Here is a 22,419-nt window from a genome sequence, read left to right as displayed (position 1 = left end):
TCCACCCTTATGGAACTCCATCCCCCCAGATCTTAGACTGGAACCCTGCCTCTCAATCTTCAAGAAAAGACTCAAGACTTGGCTGTTCAAACAAGCATTCCCGGACTCCAACTGATTTAACACCTCAACATCATCACTCATCATCATTTACACCATTGTTAACTACCTCTACTATCGTTAGCCATTATTAATTAGTAACCTGTCCTTTCTCTTCCTTCTTCGCCAAGTTCTAGTCACCCTGTTACATGTAACTGCCTTTCCGCACCATAGTTCTAGTTTAAGTTTATTACACACTCCTGTTTTATGTAAACCAGCATGATGTGACTGCTGTCTCGAATGCCGGTTTATAAAAAAATCGAAATAAATAAATAAATAAATGATATGCCTGAACCTCCCCGATACATAATAGACCCTGCAAAAATTCTGCTCGCCGCTACATTTACGGTCCCCATTGGTAAGACTGTGGTTCCCAAACGTCTGAGGTTAAAAGTGCTGCGTTGGGCACATGATGCACAATTAGCAGGTCACGCTGGGATTTCCTGTACCAGAGCTCTGGTATCTAGACATTATTGGTGGCCTCAATGGAAAAAGGATATCAAGGCTCATGTAGATTCCTGTTCTGTCTGCGCAGCTCAGAAGAGTCCTAGGCGGAGGCCCTTGGGCCTGCTTCAACCGTTACCAGTTCCCACCAAACCGTGGACTCACATTGCCACCGATTTTATCACTGATCTTCTTGCATCAGACAATAATACTGTAATATGGGTAGTGATAGACGGTTTTTCCAGAATGGCTCATTTCGTTCCGCTTCCAGGACTACCCTCTGCGTCAGAATTAGCTAGACTCTTCATTCAACACATTTTTCACCTGCATGGTCTACCTCTTAGCATTGTTTCGGATAGGGGTGTGCAATTTACAGCTCGATTTTGGACCGAGCTGTGCAAACTTCTAAAAATTAAGCTTGAATTCTCTTCCGACTATCATCCTCAAACTAATGGACTTACAGAATGTATGAATCAATCCTTAAAGACTTTCCTTCGATCTTATGTCAATAAACGACAAGATAATTGGGCCTCTTTGTTGGTTTGGGCAGAGATATGTCACAACAATCATCTGGCTCAAGCTACGGGGAGGTCCCCCTTTTTTGTTGTTTTTGGAAGACACCCACGGCTCCCATTACCCATGGCCACGTCTTCTATATGTCCGGCTGTCAACAATACCATTGAGTCTATAACTAGCTTATAGAGAGAGACACGAGCATTACTATTAAAGAATGTCGGTAAAATGAAGGTCCAAGCGGACAAGATGAGAACTCCGGCCCCTCGATTCCAGGCAGGAGATCTCGTCTGGTTGAGCACACGCAATCTTCGATTGCACATGCCGTCCTTGAAGTTTGCACCTCGCTTTATTGGGCCTTTCCCTATTGAGAAGCAGATTAATGCGGTAACCTTCAAACTGCGGTTACCTTCCTCTCTGAGCATTCATGACACCTTCCACTAGGGGTGTGCATTCATTTTGAACTTATATGTAAAACGCTACTTATTTTTTTTTTTAACTTAAAAAAGTGATGAGGCGAAAACGATCGGATTTCCAACTTATTCAACATAGCTATGTTGAATACGTTGGAAATCACGATCGTTGATCCTAAATAAAAATTTAAACCCCTCACCCTCCTTAATCCCCCCCAAGACTTACCAAAACTCCATGGTGGTCCAGCAGGAAGTCAGGAAGCCATTCCTCTATTCCTTTGCGAGGAGCACGTGACGTCCGCGTCACGACGGAGTGACGCGGCCGTCATGTGGTCCACTGCGGTTCCGCTCCTGGACCCCTTGTTGGACACAAACGGAACTTTTGGCCAGCTTGGGGAGGTCAGGAGGTCCCCCCAAGCTGGCCAAAAGTTCCGTTTGTGTCCAACGAGGGGTCCAGGAGCAGAACCGCGGTGGACCACGTGACGGCCGCGTCACGTCGGAGTGACGCGGAGGGAGGTCAGGTGGACCACGTGACGCGGCCGTCACGTGGTCCACCGCGGTTCCGCTCCCGGACCCCTCGTTGGACACAAACGGAACTTTTGGCCAGCTTGGGGAGGTCAGGAGGCCCCCCCAAGCTGGCCAAAAGTTCCGTTTGTGTCCAACGAGGGGTCCGGGAGCGGAACCGCGGTGGACCATGTGACGGCCGCGTCACTCCGACGTGACGCGGACGTCACGTGCTCCTCACAAAGGAATAGAGGAATGGCTTCCTGACTCCCTGCTGGACCACCAGGGAATTTTGGTAAGTCTTGGGGGGGGGATTAAGGAGGGTGAGGGGTTTAAATTTTTATTTAGGGAACCGGTGCAAGTATGGACATAGACTCAACTTATGGAATTCTCCATATGTCCATATTGACCGAAATTGACCCCCCTTTTCGACTTATGGACTTATGAACATAAACTTTTTGTCTGCACATCCCTACCTTCCACGTTTCCCTGCTCAAACCTACAATTTTTTCTTGGCCCTCCAGAAAGAGGATGGTTAATACGCCACTTCATATAGAATGATAATCAATTTGAGGTTGAGGATATTTTGGATTCCAGAAGATGCAAAGGACAACTACAATATTTAATTTCTTGGAAGAACTTTGGACCTGAAGAGATTATGTGGGAGCCTGTTCATAATATCCAGGCACCTCGTCTGCTCAAGAAATTCCATCAGCATTTTCCTCTCAAGCCCAGACCTAAGGAGAGGAGAGGAGGTCCTTGCAGGGGGGTACTATTACCTGCAAGAGCTCCCGAGCGCCGGTGTTCCTCCCCGGCACTGACTTCCTCCTTGGTGCGGCTCCACACGAATCGGGACGAGGCCACGCCCCCTTGTGACGTCAGACGCTGACGGAGGTCTTGTTCTGCGCGGGAAGGCTTGGGTATTTAAAGAGAGTCTTTCCCCTCTTCGCTGCTTCGGCCACAAGTATAGAAACATAGAAACATAGAAATGACGGCAGAAGAAGACCAAACGGCCCATCCAGTCTGCCCAGCAAGCTTCACACATTTTTTCTCATACTTATCTGTTTCTCTTAGCTCTTTGGTTCTATTTCCCTTCCACCCCCACCATTAATGTAGAGAGCAGTGATGGAGGTGCATCCAAGTGAAATATCAATCTTGGTTAGTTAGGGGTAGTAGGGGAAGTAACCGCCGCAATAAGCAAGCTTCACCCATGCTTATTTGTTTTACCCAGACTATGTTATTCAGCCCTTATTGGTTGTTTCTCTTCTCTCCTGCTGTTGAAGCAGGGAGCTATGCTGGATATGCGTGTAGTATCAGTTTTTCTTCTCCCCTGCCGTTGAAGCAGAGAGCTATGCTGGATATGCGTGAAGTATCAGTTTTTCTTCTCCCCTGCTGTTAAAGCAGAGAGCTAAGCTGGAAATGCATTGAAAGTGAAGTATCAGGCTTATTTGGTTTGGGGTAGTAACCGCCGTAACAAGCCAGCTACTCCCCGCTTTGTGAGTGCGAATCCTTTTTTCTTCTCCCCTGCCGTTGAAGCAGTGAGCTATGCTGGATATGCGTGAAGTATCAGTTTTTCTTCTCCCCTGCCGTTGAAGCAGGGAGCTATGCTGGATATGCGTGAAGTATCAGTTTTTCTTCTCCCCTGCCGTTGAAGCAGGGAGCTATGCTGGATATGCGTGAAGTATCAGTTTTTCTTCTCCCCTGCTGTTGAAGCAGAGAGCTATGCTGGATATGGGTTGAACGTGAAGTATCAGGCTTATTTGGTTTGGGGTAGTAACCGCCGTAACAAGCCAGCTACTCCCCGCTTTGTGAGTGTGAATCCTTTTTTCTTCTCCCCTGCCGTTGAAGCAGTGAGCTATGCTGGATATGCGTGAAGTATCAGTTTTTCTTCTCCCCTGCCATTGAAGCAGGGAGCTATGCTGGATATGCGTGAAGTATCAGTTTTTCTTCTCCCCTGCCGTTGAAGCAGAGAGCTATGCTGGAAATGCATTGAAAGTGAAGTATCAGGCTTATTTGGTTTGGGGTAGTAACCGCCGTAACAAGCCAGCTACTCCCCGCTTTGTGAGAGAGAATCCTTTTTTCCACATTTCCTCTTGCTGTTGTAGCTTAGAGCGATGTTGGAGTCACAGTAACCATGTGTATGTTTATTGAATAAGGGTATTATCTCCAGGCAGTAGCCGTCGTTCTGGCGAGCCACCCACTCTTTATTGATGGCCTCTTGATTTTATAGATCCACAGTGTTTATCCCACGCCCCTTTGAAGTCCTTCACAGTTCTGGTCTTCACCACTTCCTCCGGAAGGGCATTCCAGGCATCCATCACCCTCTCCGTGAAGAAATACTTCCTGACATTGGTTCTGAATCTTCCTCCCTGGAGCTTCAAATCGTGACCCCTGGTTCTGCTGATTTTTTTCCTACGGAAAAGGTTTGACGTTGTCTTTGGATCATTAAAACCTTTCAAGTATCTGAAAGTCTGATTCATATCACCTCTGCTCCTCCTTTCCTCCAGGGTGTACATATTTAGATTCTTCAATCTCTCCTCATAAGTCATTTGATGAAGACCTTCCACCTTTTTGGTCGCCCTTCTCTGGACCGCCTCCATCTTGTCTCTGTCTCTTCGGAGATACGGTCTCCAGAACTGAACACAATACTCCAGGTGAGGTTTCACCAAGGACCTGTACAAGGGGATAATCTCTTCCCTTTTCTTACTCGATATTCCTCTCTCTATGCAGCCCAGCATTCTTCTGGCTTTAGCTATCGCCTTGTCCCATTGTTTCGCCGACTTCAGATCATTAGACACCATCACCCCAAGGTCTCTCTCCTGCTCCGTGCACATCAGCCTTTCTCCCCCCATCGAATACAGTTCATTCAGATTTCCACTCCCCATATGCATGACTCTGCACTTCTTGGCATTGAATGTCAGCTGCCATATCTTCGACCACTCTTCCATCTTCCTTAAATCCCATCTCATTCTCTCCACTCCTTCCGGCGTGTCCACTCTGTTGCAGATCTTAGTGTCATCCACAAAAAGACATAGTAGTTCTGGTTTGCTGCTTGCTGTGATTCCTGTTGCTTGCTGTCGCCTGACCTGGTCTGCCTTTGGATTATCGTTGCCTGTTGTCTGCCCTGTCCCGGATAGCCTCTTGGATTATTCTTGTCTGCTGCCTGCCCTGACCTGGATTGACTTTGGATTATCGTTGCCTGCTGCCTGCCCTGACTTAGACTACCTTTGGATTATCGTTGCCTGCTGCCTGCCTTGACCCAGATAGCCTCTTGGATTATACTTGTCTGCTGCCTGCCCTGACCTGGACTGACTTTGGATTATCGTTGCCTGCTGCCTGCCCTGACCTGGACTACCTTGGATTATCGTTGCTTGCTGCCAGCCCTGACCCGGATCATCTCTTGGATATTTTAATCTGCTGTTTACACAGACCTGGACTGCTTATTGGACCACCCTGTCTGCTGGCTGACTCCTGATTGACGTCTGCTGCGTCTCTCGAGACAAGGTAAGCGGTCACCTGTCTTGGTTCCACATATACCCGTAACAGAATCCTTGTCCGAGTCTTCTGAGTAACCTGAATCCTTGTCTGAGTCCTTCCAAGTTTCAAGTCTTCGTCAGAGTCTTCCGAGTAACCTGAATCCTTCCAAGTTCCAAGTCCTCATCTGAGTCCTTCCAAGTTCCAAGTCCTCGTCTTGTTCCTGCCCTCAGCCTCTGACTGGCCTCACACACTGGTCGTTCCCAATCAGCAGGTCTGAAAGGGCTTTTGAGTGGCTGGGTCTCCTTGGTGTGTGTGGGTCCAGCAGAGGGCTGATCCTGCTTGGTACCTGTTCCGAGTTCCAGTCATGCTTTGTTCCTGCTCCACCCTTGCTTGCATGTGCTCCCCTCCCATGGTGTGGCTCAAGGCTCCTCACTGAATCGTGCCATAGTTCAGGGGCTCACACTCTCCCATGAGCTAGCAGCCGTGCCCGTATCAGGACCTGTAGGTCGTGGTCAGAACAAGAAGGACTAGAGGGCACTCCCTGAAGTTAGAAAGGAGCACATTTCAAACGAATCGGAGAAAATTCTTTTTCACTCAACGTACAATTAAGCTATGGAATTTGTTGCCAGAAGATGCAGTTAAAGCAGTTAGTGTAGCTGGGTTTAAAAAAGGTTTGGATAAGTTCTTGGAGGAGATGTCCATTAACTGCTATTAATCAAGTTGTCTGAGAGAATAGCCACTGCTATTACTGGCATCAGTAACATGGGATCTACTTAGTGTTTTGGTACTTGCCAGGTATTTGTAGCCTGGATTGGCAACTTGTTGGAAACAGGATACTGGCTGTGGCTTGATGGACCCTTGGTCTGAACGAGTATGGCAATTTCTTATATTCTTATGTTCTTATGGCTGGCAAACCACAGTGTTCTATAAGACTGTATAAGGTAGCCTGTACCTTTCCCTGAGTCTTAAAGGGCAATTTGCCTAGCCTAAGTGCATATCACATTGTTCTGGACCAGTATATGTGCAAGATAGCAGTAGCCAAAAATAGATCAGCTCTTCAGGACTACTGAATCACATCTGGGTATTCCAATAATCCATATCTCCTAGAACACTGGGAAAGTTTTCAAAGACATAAAAACCTCTCTTCAAGTCCTGCCTGTCCCGAAGAAAAGCTATATAGAGTTTATTGCGGTCAAAGACTGCTGTGATGACCTGGTCCAGACAGCGGGAGAGAGTGGTTTGAGACATTCCCCCACAACCCCTATTGTTTGGAAGGAGCCGGTTGCCATGAAATGCAAGGTGGCCAACAGTTTGGTGAGGCTAATAACAGTGTGGGACCTTTGTGAAAGTAAAGATTACATCAAATACATGTGGCTGCTATAATGTGTTCTGCCTGATAGCAAAACTGAAAGAGGCATGTGTGGCATGACAGTTTATGGCCTAGCTACTGCCGTGTGGCTTGCCAGCCCTTCCCAGGGTGTGTTATTAATCCAGGAATTGATCTATGTCATGCAGGATAGAACTATCCATAAAGGTTGTCCATTAGCCTTACTTTAGTCTAATATGTTAGAAGACTGAAGGCAAAAGATCATTTTCCAGATCAGACATGATCCTGTAGGGAAAGGAATGGAACATAAGAAATTGCCATATTGGGTCAGACTAAGGGTCCATCAAGCCCAGCATCCTGTTTCCAACAGTGGCCAATCCAGGCTACAAGTACCTGGCAAGTACCAAAACACTAAGTACAGGGACATTTCGCTAGGGACAGAAAATGGGTACCCTTTTATATCCATCTTCATAGAACATTTGCAATTTTAGTAAACTGTCCACTGTTGGAAGCTTTTCCATTTTAATACACAGGCCCACTCCAGTACACTGCTAGTTCACCTCTATTGGCCAAGCAGGGGCCATACAGGATTTGTGCAGACTAAGTTACATGCGTACATTTTAAAATACATAACTATGTACACATAAGTCCCAACTTTATCCCCTGGAATGTATTTCTCCAGTACATATAAAATATATATGCAAAATGGGGTGCATACTTTTATATGCATTGAGCCCTGGGGTCATTTTCTAAAAGCTGCGTGTGAATGACTTTGAAAATTCAGTCCATAAGAACATAAGAACATGCCATACTGAGTCAGACCAAGGGTCCATCAAGCCCAGCATCCTGTTTCCAACAGTGGCCAATCCAGACCATAAGAACCTGGCAAGTACCCAAAAACTAAGTCTATTCCATGTTACCGTTGCTAGTAATAGCAGTGGCTATTTTCTAAGTCATCTTAATTAATAGCAGGTAATGGACCTCTCCTCCATAGTACATAATGGAGAGCAGTATGTACTTTGGACTTAAATGAGATAACAGGGAAGGAGTTAAAACACACATAAACAGGGTTTCCTTGACTTTTCTGAGATACACAGGATTTTTCACCTAATTGATTTTATGTTGAATATGATTATTATTATTCACCAAACTTAAGAATCAACTTTTGACCAGTTTGTATAAGTCCTAAAGTTTGGTTAATGAAATTTTCCATTTGTACTTTTAAAAAAAATCTTCATAAACTTCAGTGAAAACAGAAGCATTGTTTTCCTATAGAATGTCATTATTACATGATTTGTTAACCTAGACCTATTTTTTGTAAATTTGTTTCTCAAATGCTTTTTCATTTCTAATAACACGCTGCAATGAGAACTGGTGCCTTATTAGACCAATGAGACTATGGTATGTGTTTTTGGCAGATAGCATGAGGAATACTCCATTACATCAGATTAGCTCCTGACTAATGATTATTACTATACACAACTGAGTGTTATTTTGCTGCTTCACTGGTAGTCCTACCTAGTGACAGTCCTTGCATGGGTTTTATCTCATCTCACCTTTCAAATTGTACAAGAAGTTAGATTTGGGAAAGGTTTCAGGACATTTATGAGTAAAGACTGTGGGTCTATTATCTATTAAATTTGATTGCTACAATTAAAGCATAAGTACAGACTTTTATCATTCGCAGTGTTTATCTGTGACAGAGAAGATTTGTTTGAAGCTGTGTTTGGAAATTAATGAGCTGCTTGACATATAAAGATAATGAAAATCTTTGTCCAAATTTTCTTCACATGTACAATAGGCTGCTATACTACAATAAACATAACAAGGAATTTATCTAACTAACCTGCTAATGCATAGGCCTAACAGGACACTGTGATCAGCAGTAGGCAGTTTTTATTACAACTTCCTTCTCTAAAGAACAGGAAGATACACAGAACATGAAAAAGGGCTTTTTCTTATGAAAGTCCAGTACAGTAGAATTTGTTAACACGAAGCACAACTGGTCAGAGAATATCTGTCTTTCAGGAAACAAGTTTAAACTAGCTTATTTGCTTAGAAATTAATGAGATTGATATTTAGCGCCATTAGCCTGGCTAAGTTAGAACTTAACTGGTCAAATAGCAGGATTTCAAAAATCCCCTCTGGCTGACCTCCTCCTAAGTAGTTAGCCAAATAAAACTTTTTCCAGGGGCATTTCAGGACAGAGTTAAGTGCTAGCTTGGGAAGTTTTCTGAATAACACCGGATAATTCTGGTCGTGCTGTTCAGTAGTCCTAAGTAAACCAGATTAAGATATCCAGCTGTATTTAAGATAAAATAGTAGGGTATATTCAGCATTGCCAGCTAACTTTGCTGACTTGAAAGTGGCTGAAAATGGACCCCAGTATGGCTTGATAAATGCTGAACACTTTTCCTCAGTCAAGTTGCTTAGGAATAAGTTTGACAGTAACTGCCAGTACAGTATTTGATCTGGGAGCATTTAGATGATTTTTAATGGATCGTTAAATATGTTAGGTTTTCGCCATTACACTTGACTCTGGCTGAGCTGCTGCCCTACTGGCACCATCTTTCAAATGGAGCTGGCTGACCCCATGCGCTCTTTTGCCCACACATGAGTAACCAAGGAGCACAAGAAGTCAGCCAGTACCATTTTAAAAGCTGGCATTAATAGTGCAGGGAGTGAATGAGGATTGCTCCTACTCCAACTAGACATTGGAGATGAAACATAAGCCTAAGTGTGCATGTGTGTACATGTGGGTATGTTGGGGGTGGTGTCAGGGATGGTGTGTGTGTGAGCTGGGGGGAGGTTTGGACAGGAGGTCATTTTTTCCAACTGAGGCAGGACTTGGTATCTAGAAGGCAGTTCTTAAAGGGGTAGTATTTTTAAACATTTGGGACCAAGAGGGGTAACAACAATGGCTTGATTCTATCCAGTTCCACTAGGAAGCCAATAACCTGATAGAACTTTCATGTTTGTTATGAATTTGACCTGATTGTCTTTTTAATTTCTGATGAAATACTTTTTTATTATGAATGTTTTTACTTTGTAAACTGCTTATACCCACTTCCATTGTGTATGTGTTCAGGATCTGCTGCTAGGAGTTAGCAATCTTTTATTTTCTGTTCTTTATTTAGGAGAGTAGTGGATTGATCCTTGGGCCAGTGGCAGATGACCATGCCCCCGGGGAAAATCCCGAGAGGGACCACTGGTCAGGCTCAAACTTAGGAGACAAACACACACTAGTTCTTTTATTTAGACAGTATACTGAACCACCAGAGATGGCAGTAGTGAGCTGGTAAGCCCGGCTGGGCTGTAGTCCCTCAGATACTGGAACAGCGATCCCTGGAGCCTGAGCTGAAGAGAAACTGAGAAATAGTGAGTAGGCAGGGTGTGCAGTTGGTAACACTCACACAACGTCCCATTGAAGCCCAGGAGCTGGAAAGTATAGGCCCTCGAGGAGCGAGTATCTGGTTCCAGGGAAAGCTCAGAGAGAAAGATGGTAACTCACTGATGTAGCTAATATAGTTGGTAGTGATGACTTCCAGGCAGAAGAGTATATGAAGCAAGTCTGGGATCAGGGCCCTCGAGGAGTGAGTACCGGTTCCACATTGTCACTTGAAAAAACAAAGAAGAGCGAGGCCCCTGAGGAGCGGGTACCTCTGGTAAGTCCGAGGAGGCTGAGTAGCTTAAACAGACAAGAGAGTCCATTGTCAATCCTTGCTAACTCAATGTGTTAGCAAATTCTGAGACCTTAAATATCCATCGTGGGTGACATCATCTTCGGGGGGACACCCCCGAGGTTCGCGCCAATGCCGGTACTTCAATCTGGGCTGCGCAGCGCGTGCGCCCCTAGGCCTCCAGGAAACATGGCGGTTGCAGCGTCGAGCTGGTCTGGGAATGCCCGAGGACAAGTGGCAGAAGAACGCCGCGATAGCCAATCTTCCTGCAGACGGAGAGGGAGGCGCCAGAGAGGTAAGGAGGGTGGAAAGAGGGCTTCGGGCACCGACGGACACAACAGTACCCCCCTTCAAAGGGCGACTTCCTCTTCGGGTACCAGGTTTAGTTTTTGAAGGATGCGCGAGGTGGAACTGACGAAGCATCTCTTTGTCCAGGATATTGGTCTGAGGCTCCCAAGAGATCACTTTGGGGCCGAAACCTTCCCATTTTAGAAGGTATTCAAAGTCTTGCCTCTCTTACGAAAATCCAGGACTTCTTCGACTTTGCATTCCAAGTCGTCTTCTGCATTGATGACAGGTGGATCTTGACACTTGGAAGAATTCACTGAGTATGTGTTGTTATCAGCAGCGGTGGATGAGTTGCTAGGGATGTCACTGAGATCTTCAGTGGAAGTGGTGAAGTTGGGGGAACGTCCAAAGCCCAGTTCAAAAGATGACACTGTAGTGGATCTTTCAGCTTGTTGAGAGGACTCCTCATGTCTTCCACTAGACATCGGAGAATGAAGTTGCCTCCTGCCCCTGAATCCACTAGGGCAGCAGTCTGAACTGTGATTGGTCCATAGGTCAAAGAGACTGGGAGAGTGGAGGAGATGTCGCGGTATGACCTAAGAACAGTCCTCCTGCAGGACTTGGGCCCATCTGTTTTCCGGATGAATGGAGCATGTGGAAACATTATGGCCGGGTTGACCACAGTACATACAAAGTCCACGCTTCTTCCAAAATCTTTTCTCCTTTGAAGTCAAGCGTCCATGACCAAGTTGCATAGGTTCATTTGTATCAACAGCAGGGATTACTGGAACCATCTGAAGTGTAGAGACAACACTGGCCTGTTTCAACCCGGGTAACACCCTGGGCCAGAGTTCCTTCACCTTGTCCCGGGTTCATTGATCAATCCGAGTAGCTAAGGCTATTAATTCGTCCAGTGAGTCAGGTGTTTGGCGAGCGGCCAACTCATCCTACAAACGGTTATCCAGACCTCTGCAGAAGAGAGTCTTGAGATTGGGAGAGCTTTTCAAGATGGCGATCTGAACGGTCACGCTGCGAGGAGCTCCGGTTTCATTTCTGCTAGAGACCTTTTCTGATGCCACACACCAAGCGTAAAGCCCGGGTCCGGTGTGGAGAGGTTACCTCCACACCGGTGGAGACAACACAGCCCAGGATAGGGAGCTTTTTTGCGGCGGTGCCCCCACTTACACCAGGAGAATGGGTCGCAGGGGAACAGGCACTGGAGTGGACACCTATTTCCCCGACCGAGACAACATTAAGCCCCGGATCTCCATCGAGACCGGCACCCCCAGGCCGAGACGAGGAAGGAAGATTGAAGGGAACTGCAAGCCTGACGGAGGGAATCCGGAGAGAGGCTGAAGTGGTAGGACAAGGAAAAACATCTCAAGGACTTACTAAGCAGGAGCCAGAAGCCAAGGTAGACCATCCCCGAGGTGAAAGGGGAGAGAGGTTGGAAATGGCTGCGAGGCTTGATTCCTTGAGCCTGGGTGAGGGCGTCGGTCTAACAGCAGGAATGGGAAGAGGGGCAGACCAGGAGGTAGCTAAGGAAGGATTTTTATTAACAAAAGATCCTGAAATAACACTCGTTTCAATATGGAATGCTCTCCAGTCCTTGGAAAAGGCTATTCTGGGACTAACAAAGGAAGTATTGGAAATTAAACAAGTCCAACATAATGCAACAGAAATATTGACTCAAAATAACAAAATTGAGAAGTTAGAAGTCTCTGTTGCTGAAATGGGAAATAATCAATCATCTCTAATTCAGAACGAAGACGTGGTAAATAGACGGTTAGAAAAAATTGAGAACAATATAAGGGCACACAATCTAAGATTTCTTAATTTCCCTGTGTTAAAAAACATTGCTTCACTGGATTTATTTAAATTGTATGTATCGCAAGTGCTTAAAGTCCCAGATGAAGTTAAACCAGTAATAACTAAAGCATATTATCTATATCCAAACGAGAATAATCGGACGGATATAGAAGATCAAGCTCTATTGGATTTGACAACATTATTGGAATCATCACAGGAGATGATAGTTTCTCATCGGAGACCATTATTGGTAACATTTGCATTTCTGATGGACAAGAATAATATCTTTAAACAATACTTCAGAAATAGTCAGGTTTCCTTTTTCGGACAAAAAGTATGTTGCTATCAAGATCTAGTTAAGCAAACCCAAATAAGAAGGAAAGAGTTTCTTAATATAAAAGCGGAAGTTGTACAAAAGGGGGCTACCTTCAAGTTGCAATTTCCTTGTAAATGATGTATATTTTTTCAGGATCAGAGGTATGTTTTCTTTGTACCAATGCAACTTAGATCCTTTTTGGACACCCACCCAAATCCCATATGATTCTGCTGTTTGGAGTGTTAATTTAAATTAGTGAGGGCCCCATTCAGATCGACAGAAAGATTTGAGATTTATTTCTTGTTTAAAGATTAGTCGCTCCTATAATCTGCTCTCCCTCTGTATTTCTTCTATTTGCTTATAATACAGAATAAGTAATTTTTTCTTTCTGTATGTAAGAGATTTCTTTAACAAGTGGATACTTGTAATTTTGTTAAAATGCATAAATTAAAAAAAAAAAAAAGAGAGTCTTGAGACATCTGGGGTCCCAGCAAAGTTCTGCTGTAAGAGTTTTGAACTCTATGGCAAATTCAGCCAATGATCTGTTGCCTTGCTTCAAGCAGAATCGACTACAATCATTTGAGCAGGGTCATTGAAAACGGATTTAAACAAGTGCATAAATCCTATGTCCTGCAAAATAGAGTCCTTGCATTCCCACAAGGTAGGTGCCCACGACAAAGCCCTACCATCCAGGTATGAAAGGATGTAGGTAGTCTTGGAGAGAGCTGTAGGGAATAGAGACAGCTGTAAGGCAAAGTGCATGCAGCACTGGTTCAAAAAGCCCCAGGTCTTCTGGATTTCTCCGGAAAAGCGATTGGAGCTGCCAGTGGTACAGCAATCTTCAAAGTTATCTCCAGTGACTGACCTTCTTGGTTGGAGGTTGTGCCTTGAACCTTCGGTGTATGTAGTTGATGAAACACTGAAGTATGTTTCTCCAAAGCATCTTGCTGCTCCACAATGCATTGTGCCAGGCCTGGTATGGCCTGCAAAGCACTGAGTTGTGCCGGATCCATGGAGTTAGCAATCTGTTCAGGATCTGCTGCTAGGAGTTAGCAATCTGTTATTTTCTGTTATTTATTTAGGAGATTAGTGGGTGTATCCTTGGGCTGGAGGCAGATGACCATGCCCCCGGGGGAAGATCCCGAGAGGGACCACTGGTCAGGCTCAAAGTTAGGAGACAAACACACAAATTTAGACAGTATACTGAACCACCAGAGATGGCAGTAGTGAGCTGGAAAGCCCGGCTGGGCAGTAGTCCCTCAGATACTGGAACAGTGATCCCTGGAGGCTGAGCTGAAGAGAGACTGAGAAATAGTGAGTAGGCAGGGTATGCAGATGGTAACACTCATACAATGTCCCAATGAAGCCCAGGAGCTGGAAAGTATAGGCCCTCGAGGAGCGAGTACCTGGTTCCAGGGAAAGCTTAGAATGAAAGATGGTAACTCACTGATGTAGCTAATATAGTTGGTAGTGATGGCTTCCAGGTAGAAGAGTATATGAAGCAAGTCTGGGATCAGGGCCCTCAAGGAGCGACTACCAGTTCCAGACTGTCACCTGAAAAAACAAAGAGAGAGCGAGGCCCCCGAGGAGTGGGTACTTCTGGTAAGTCCGAGGAGGCAGAGTAGCTTAGACAGACAAGAGAGTCCGTTGTCAATCCTTGCTAACTCGATTTGTTATCTGGTTATTTATGTGTTTATTTGTTTATTTAAAATCTTTTATATACTGCATACTGTTGTGTCCGTCGATGCCCGACGCCCTCTCTCTGCCCTCCTTACCTCTCTGGCACCTCCCTCTCTGTCTGCGGGAAGATTGGCTGCCGCGGCGTTCTCCTGCCACTTGTCCTTGGGCATTCCCTGACCGGCTCGACGCTGCAACCGCGGCGTACCCCTAGGCCTCCAGGAAACATGGTGGTTGCAGCGTCGAGCCGGTCAGGGAATGCCCAAGGACAAGTGGCAGGAGAACGCCGCGGCAGCCAATCTTCCCGCAGACGAAGAGGGAGGTGCCAGAGAGGTAAGGAGGGCAGAGAGAGGGCGTCGGGCATCGACGGACACAACAGTATGCAGTATATAAAAGATTTTAAATAAATAAATAAACACATAAATAACCAGATAAATCAGAAGTAATGAGGCTTTTAGAAAACAAGTTTCAACACAGCTTCGATACTCTATTATGGCCGATAACCCTGTTCATGTTAGAAAGGTTATCTCTACTCTGGGTGTCCATATTAATCTAATATTCACCTTCTCTAATCATATCTCTTACTCACTGCAAAGTTCAGACTTCTTTTTTGTGATTATTTTCATCATCTCAGACCATTTCTTGATTCCTCATATCTCAAACTTTAGCTCACTCTCTCATTTTATCATGTCAAGATTATTGCAATGCTGTTTTCCATGGTTTAACATCCACACAAATCTTAAAAAATGGCGTGGGCCATCCATTGCTCCTATCATTAGAAAGGGAATGGTGAATAAAACGGAAAATGTCCTAATGCCTCTGTATCGCTCCATGGTGAGTCTGCACCTTGAATACTGTGTACAATTTTGGTCGCCGCATCTCAAAAAAGATATAATTGCGATGGAGAAGGTACAGAGAAGGGCGACCAAAATAATAAAGGGAATGGAACAGCTCTCCTATGAGGAAAGACTAAAGAGGTTAGGACTTTTCAGCTTGGAGAAGAGATGGCTCAGGGGGGATATGATAGAAGTGTTTAAAATCATGAGAGCTCTAGAACGGGTAGATGTGAATCGGTTTTTTACTCTTTCGGATAATAGAAAGACTAGGAGGCACTCCATGAAGTTAGCATGTGGCACATTTAAAACTAATTGGATAAAGTTCTTTTTCACTCAATGCACAATTAAACTCTGGAATTTGTTGCCAGAAGATGTGATTAGTGCAGTTAGTATAGCTGTGTTTAAAAAAGGATTGGATAAATTCTTGGAGGAGAAGTTCATTACCTGCTATTAATTAAGTTGATTTAGATAATAACCATTGCTATTACTAGCAACGGTAACATGAAATAGACTTAGTTTTTGGGTATTTGCCAGGTTCTTATGGCCTGGATTGGCCACTGTTGGAAACAGGATGCTGGGCTTGATGGACCCTTGGTCTGACCCAGTATGGCTTGTTCTTATGCTCATGTGACAGGGGCCGGCCAATGGCACCAATAGCCCTTGTCACATGGTAAGGGCAAAGGGTCATCGGCACCCTTTTGATTAGCAGCAGCCGATGGCCTGAGAGGGGGGCATTGCTCCCTGGACCCCCGCTGGACCACCAGGGACTTTAGGAAAGTTTTTTTTTTTTGGGGGGGGGGGGTCGGAAGGGTGGAGGATTGTAAATAATTAGATCTGAGGGGTTTTTTTTCTGTGTGCCCTTTCTCCCCCCCCCCCCCCCCCCCAAAATGATAAGAAAACCACATGAAAAGTTGTGGGGTTTTCCTATCATTTTTGGGACCTCCGATACATGACATATTAGGAAATATCATACGATATTTTAATTCATAAAAAAAACAATGCACATCCCTAGCTATAACCACAGCTTTCACAGAACAATACAGACCCGCCCCATCGATGTAACTGCGGTTCTGGAAAGTAATCTACAGCAATAACAACAAAGATAAATCTGCTAAGCCCTTTTTTAAAAAGGAGGATCATATAAGACTGTCAAAAACTAAAGGGAAATTTAAAAAACGTTATGAAGAAACACGGGCAGATGAGATATTTATAGTAACAAATGTCTTAAACAAGGGGCAGAAAACAGTGCACAAGATACAAGATTATGGAGGAATCCATTTGAGGTTCTTTTTATCCTGAGGAATTACTGAAAGTCAACCCTCGACAGGATAGAATAAACTGGATTGATAGGGTTCTAAAGGTAAAAGGGAGAGGTAGGAACAAGCAGTGTTTTGTGAAATGGCGGGGTGGACTGAAAAATTTAACAGTTGAATAAAAGCATCAGCGATTCAAGACATTTGATTTGAAAAGGTCTTTATCATAAAAAAGAAAAAATGAATGAAGGGGGATTTTATATAACACTGCCTAGTGATGCCACAAAATACAAGCTCTAATTTCACAATACAAGTAACTAGGCCTTTGGACCTACAGAGACCGTGGGAAGTGGGTCTGGTGGAAATACAGTACCCGCACACATGTGATAATATTAAAGAAGACCATAAGTACCTTGTCTCCTTAGGAGAAGGAAGCATGGAGCATCATTTTATTGTACAAAGAGGGTATTACTCAACCATTCAAAGCCTATTGGACCAAATGAATAGTCTCTTAAATCCATGCCACCATGAATCATTTATATCCAAAGAATCAAATTAAAATCAGAGGACAATGCTGTAATTTCTGCAGAGGGTGATTTAGTGATCATTTTGAGGTAGAATCTAAAACAAATATGCGGTGCTCGCTATTTCCAACAGATATCATGGGAGGGTTTAATATCCTATACCTGTACACAGATATTGTGCAGAGCATCAGCTGGTGGGAGATTATTTTGTGCAGCTACTTCTTTGTGTTCCCACTAAAACTGATAAGGATGAGTTTATCTCCTTCACTTATGATAAGCCACATTATGTACCTGTGAACAAACAGCACAGTGACACCATAGCGTTTGAAATAAAGACAGACCAGAACCAAAACATCTCATTTCGCTATGGGAAAGTGATCCTTAACCTATACCTGTGACCCCAGAAAGCTATTTTTTTAAATCATTGTAGTTAAAGACTACAGGGAGCCTGATGCATAAAGAAATTATTATGCAGCACAGGTTGGTCACTGTCTTTCAGGGTATTACGGGCTCCGGCCATGTATAGGGCGGGGATAGGCAGTGCGTTTCATAGTCTCTTTAGAAAAGCAATACATCTTTTGAGAAGGGGTCTTGAGATTGTTAAACCACACGTGAAAAGGGCAGCAAAAAACATCACCAAACATGTTATGGGTCATATCTCAACAGCTGTTCTGAATAAAATGGACAATAACACAGAGCAGAAGGGGGTCAGGATTAATGTTTATTAGAAGAGCTGTTAAAAGAAAGAGAACCAATCAGCAGGGGCCTCCTGAACCTTTTAAAACAAAGAAGACCAAACGTGCCAAGTCACAAAAGTCTAACCGCAAGGCTAAGAAGAGAAATCTCTCCACCAGAAAGCAAGATATATTCTAAAGCACTAGGGCTTTTGTACATCAGGGTTCTGAAGAATGCTTGAAATCGGAATTGGATCTCTTTCAACTGGCCCCCACACAAACCAGCATAGAAAAAATATTTAGGGGGGAAATTCCACCATTATCTGCCTTGTCAGAAACAGTCTACCTTAGATTTTTATATAACCGGATATGATTAGGATTACCTGGATGTAAACAACACGTTGATGTACCTGACCTGTAAAATTGTGAACGAAGATGAAGCAGATCTTGACATAGGGGCCAAAGCAGCTCTCATGAACTATCCAGTTCATGAGAGTTCTATTTTTAGCCAGCTGGATGTCATTCTCGGAGACAGACTCATTAATCAGAGCAACGACTGTTACCCTTACAGAGCCCTCATAAAGCTGCTTCTCAATTATTCTGAAGGACCTCTCAAAACACAGTTTACAAGTGGTCTGTTTTTTAAAGACACAGCCAGAAACCACGAAGTGAGAGACTTGGGGCCCCAGAATGCCGGTTTTACCGAAAGAGCTATTTTTACAGCAGCTAGCGATAAAGTAAAACGTTTGGGGCATTTACATAGAGATCTATTTTTTCAAGAAAAGCTGCCCATAAATAGAGATGTGCATTCGTTTATGACGAATTGAAATTGCCTAATTTGTTGTGGCTCGGGGGCCCTGCCCCCCGAAACGGATTTTCCCCAAACTACGAGAAAAATGTGTTTTTCGGGTTTGTACTGGGGGAGGGGCACATTTTATTTTTTTAAATAAAAAACCACCCCAAGCATTAAAATTTACAATAATACATTGAATACAACCCCCCCCCCCCCACAATCCCGATCCCACCCCAAGACTTACTAATATCCCTGGTGGTCCAGCGGGGTCCCGCGAGCGATTTGTCCCTCCGTGCCATCGGGCTGTGTGGCCTGTCTCACATCAAAATGGCACCGATAGCCTTTGACCTACTATGTCACAGGGGCTACCAGTGCCATTGGTCAGCCCCTGTCACATGGCCATCGGCGCCATCTTGTGCTCCTACCATGTGACGGGGCTGACCAATGGCACCGGTAGCCCCTGTGACATAGTATGGGCAAAGGCTATCGGCGCCATTTCGATTACTAGCAGCTGACGGCCCGAGTGCAGGAGATCACTCCCGGACCCCCGCTGGACCACCAAGGACTTTTGAAAGTCTTGGGGGACCCTCCTGTCCCCCACAAGACTTGCCAAAATTCCCTGGTGGTCCAGTGGGGGTCTAGGAGCGATCTCACCATTGGCTGCCAGTAATCAAAATGGCACCGATAGCCTTTGCCCATACTATGTCACAGGGGCTACTGGTGCCATTGGTCAGCTCCTGTCACATGGCAGGAGCACAAGATGGTGCCGGCCATCCATTGCGATGAACATATTGGGGTTTGTGGATAACAATGTTTTCAAGACTTCCCAAAAGTCCCTAGTCGTCCAGCGAGGGTCTGGGAGCGATCTCCTGCACTCGGGCCGTCAGCTGCTAGTAATCAAATTGGCGCCGATAGCCTTTGCCCATACTATGTCACAGGGGCTACCGGTAGGAGCACAAGATGGCGCCGATGGCCATGTGACAGGGGCTGACCATTGGCAGCAGTAGCCCCTGTGACATAGTAGGTCAAAGGCTATCGGCGCCATTTTGTGAGGCAGGCCACACAGCCCGATGGCACGGAGGAACAAATCAATCGCGGGACCCCGCTGGACCACCAGGGATGTTAGTAAGTCTTGGAGAAGGATTGGGGTGGTGGTGGGGGGTGAATTGAATGTATTATTGTAAATTTTAATGCTTGGGGTGGGTTTTTTTTAGCTTCATTTTCCCGTGTCGTTTTTTGGGCCCGTTTCGTTTTTCCCCATTTAGGTTTTTGTTTGTTTTTAACCAAGGAAAAACAAACTTTACCCCAAAGCGTCCGACTTAAAAAATGACCCGGTAGAAAAAACCGAAGCTCATCTCTACTCATAAATGGCATGGATGTGAAATTTAAACTAACGCGGAGCAAAGATACATTCTGTTTAATGAGGGTGATGCTGATTAGTACTGCAAACTCCTTATTTTATCTGCAGCCCTCTTTGTAAGGAGTGTGAGTGTCCCTGGGAGTGTGTTTGGGGCATGCAGAAGCTCTACTGAGAGCTAATGCCAAGTATGCAGAATACTGTGTAGGGCTGAAAATCTTTAGCATATCTGCCAGTGCCCTTGTGACTAATCAGGAAAACCTCTTTTTGGGACAGATACCCAAACTTAGGGGGTAATTTTCAAAAGGAGTTACATGCGTAAATGTAGCTACTATTGTAGCAATTTTCAAAAGCCATTTACTCAAGTAAAGTGCACTTATGTGAGTAAATCCTATAGACAAGTCAATGGCATATATTGTAGCAATTTTCAAAAACCCACTTACTCAAGTAAAGTGAATTTACTCCAGTAAACCTGGTTGTTACTCGAGTAAATGCTTTTTAAAATCAGGCCCTTAATGTATTGGGATTTGTGGATAACAATGCTTTCAGCGGTAATTACACTAAAAACTCCTTCAATTTTAAACATTATGATATTAACTTTGCTGCGCTGTATGTGGATGGTGAGCAAGTCCCTGGGAAACCTCTCCAACGGCTCTCTAACTGGGTGCTATCAAGCTTGGGCGAGAGTACATTGTATAAATCTCATCTTTGTGTACCTTTCCTCATTCCAAAGCACATCAGATCTTCAATGGTATGTACCGTCTTGTTTGTATGTCTGACTGTGCATGTAAAACTTCCTCTGAAACCCTAGACCACTACCAAAACCTCACCTCGAGTTACTGGATGACAATCCTATAGTGGAATAAATAGATGACTAATATGAGAAACTTATAATGAGTCTCTCTCTCTTTCGCTCTCTTTCTCAAAATAGGATTTGTGAAAAGGTACAACATATAGCTATTGCAGGCATAACACCAGGAAAGAAAGTGTACTTATATCCCACAATAGCATGCATAACACATGTGTTGTGCTATTACATGCAGCATTATCACTTCTTATTTTCATTTAATCCACCCCCTTGAATACATTTCAGAAATTTGCATGGTCAGCGCATGATGCGATAAATAATGCCTGCGTTATCACGGGCATTAGGGCTCTAACATTTTGATGAATGACCCTGTTAGCTTGATAAGCATTTCTTCTGGATGCTTCTCAATCTACCCACCTCCTCTGAGTTCTGACACCTCTTTCCTGAGAGAATCAATCTGCATATATCTTCCACAATGAACTGTTTTCTCACTGTGGATCAGGACATCAGAAGAACTGGTAACAGCAGCGATAGGATTGGCGATACAGTTACCCAGCAATCCTTCAGTTGATGGTAATTTCTGGTACCTGTTGATGAGAAAGACATTATTGACTTTTGTTTTGAATTAAATTCCTTCTGAATAAAACCTGTAGTAAATTTATAGTAAGGAGTTGTGAGGTGCACAATCTGTTAGGCGTGCAATTCCGGACCTCTTCTGTTACAAGGGGTGTGAGGCCTCTGGAAGTTGGGGCTGTGGAGCCTGAAACCTGGATTCACTCACAGTGACTTCTGGAGTCTTCTCCAGGGGCTGCTGATTGCTGAATGGAATATGCAGATGAGCCTCTTCTACTGTTAAATCCCTAATTATCATGACATGTCGTATGTTTTGTTACAGACCCCTCAACATTTTGATAGCTATTTTCTGGACTGCCTCAAGCATGTCTATATTCTTTCTTAAATACAGCCTCTAGAACAGGACATAATATTCTATTTAGGGTCTCACAAATGAATTGACATGTTTTGTATTTATTCTATTGATTACCGTATATTGTGCTTTCTGCATTTTATAAAAAGGCAGATAATAAATCTAAGAAATAAAAAAAAAAGATTCCGTTACGGTCCATTTCGCTTATCTCTTTAAATAAAGTTCATGTGAGGCAGTGGGAATTCACTTCTTAGCATGTCAAGTAGGTAACAAAATGCTAATCTCAGTCTTTGCTTTCAGTCTTCATTCATCTCAAAGGAAATGACACAGTAATATTCTTGAACATAATATAATGGTATAACATTTAACTTGTTTTTATACAACTTTTATCCACATGCCTTAAAGGGTTCATTAAACCTCTTTAGGGGGCATTTTCAAAGCCATTTGGTATGTAAATGGCTGATCTAAAATTGACCCAGGCACAGTGTGTGCCTAAAAGTACACATGCAATGTGGTTTCATGTATTCATTTATGTGCATTGAGGAGAGGCATTCTGGGGGGGGCGGGGGAGTAGAGTTGGAGTTGCAGCTTGCATGAATACTTTTACAATTGAAAACGAACGTGTTTAAGTTACTCAGCACAAGTTATGCCTGCTTGGAGAGGTCTAAATTTGAAAGAGGTAATTTGTGTGTGTATTCAGCCAAG

The sequence above is a fragment of the Rhinatrema bivittatum genome, chromosome 1 (genome assembly GCF_901001135.1).
Source record: "Rhinatrema bivittatum chromosome 1, aRhiBiv1.1, whole genome shotgun sequence".
In the NCBI taxonomy this organism is placed as follows: Eukaryota; Metazoa; Chordata; class Amphibia; order Gymnophiona; family Rhinatrematidae; genus Rhinatrema; species Rhinatrema bivittatum.
The sequence above is the reverse complement of the archived record's forward strand: the minus strand, read 5'-3'. Positions refer to the sequence as shown.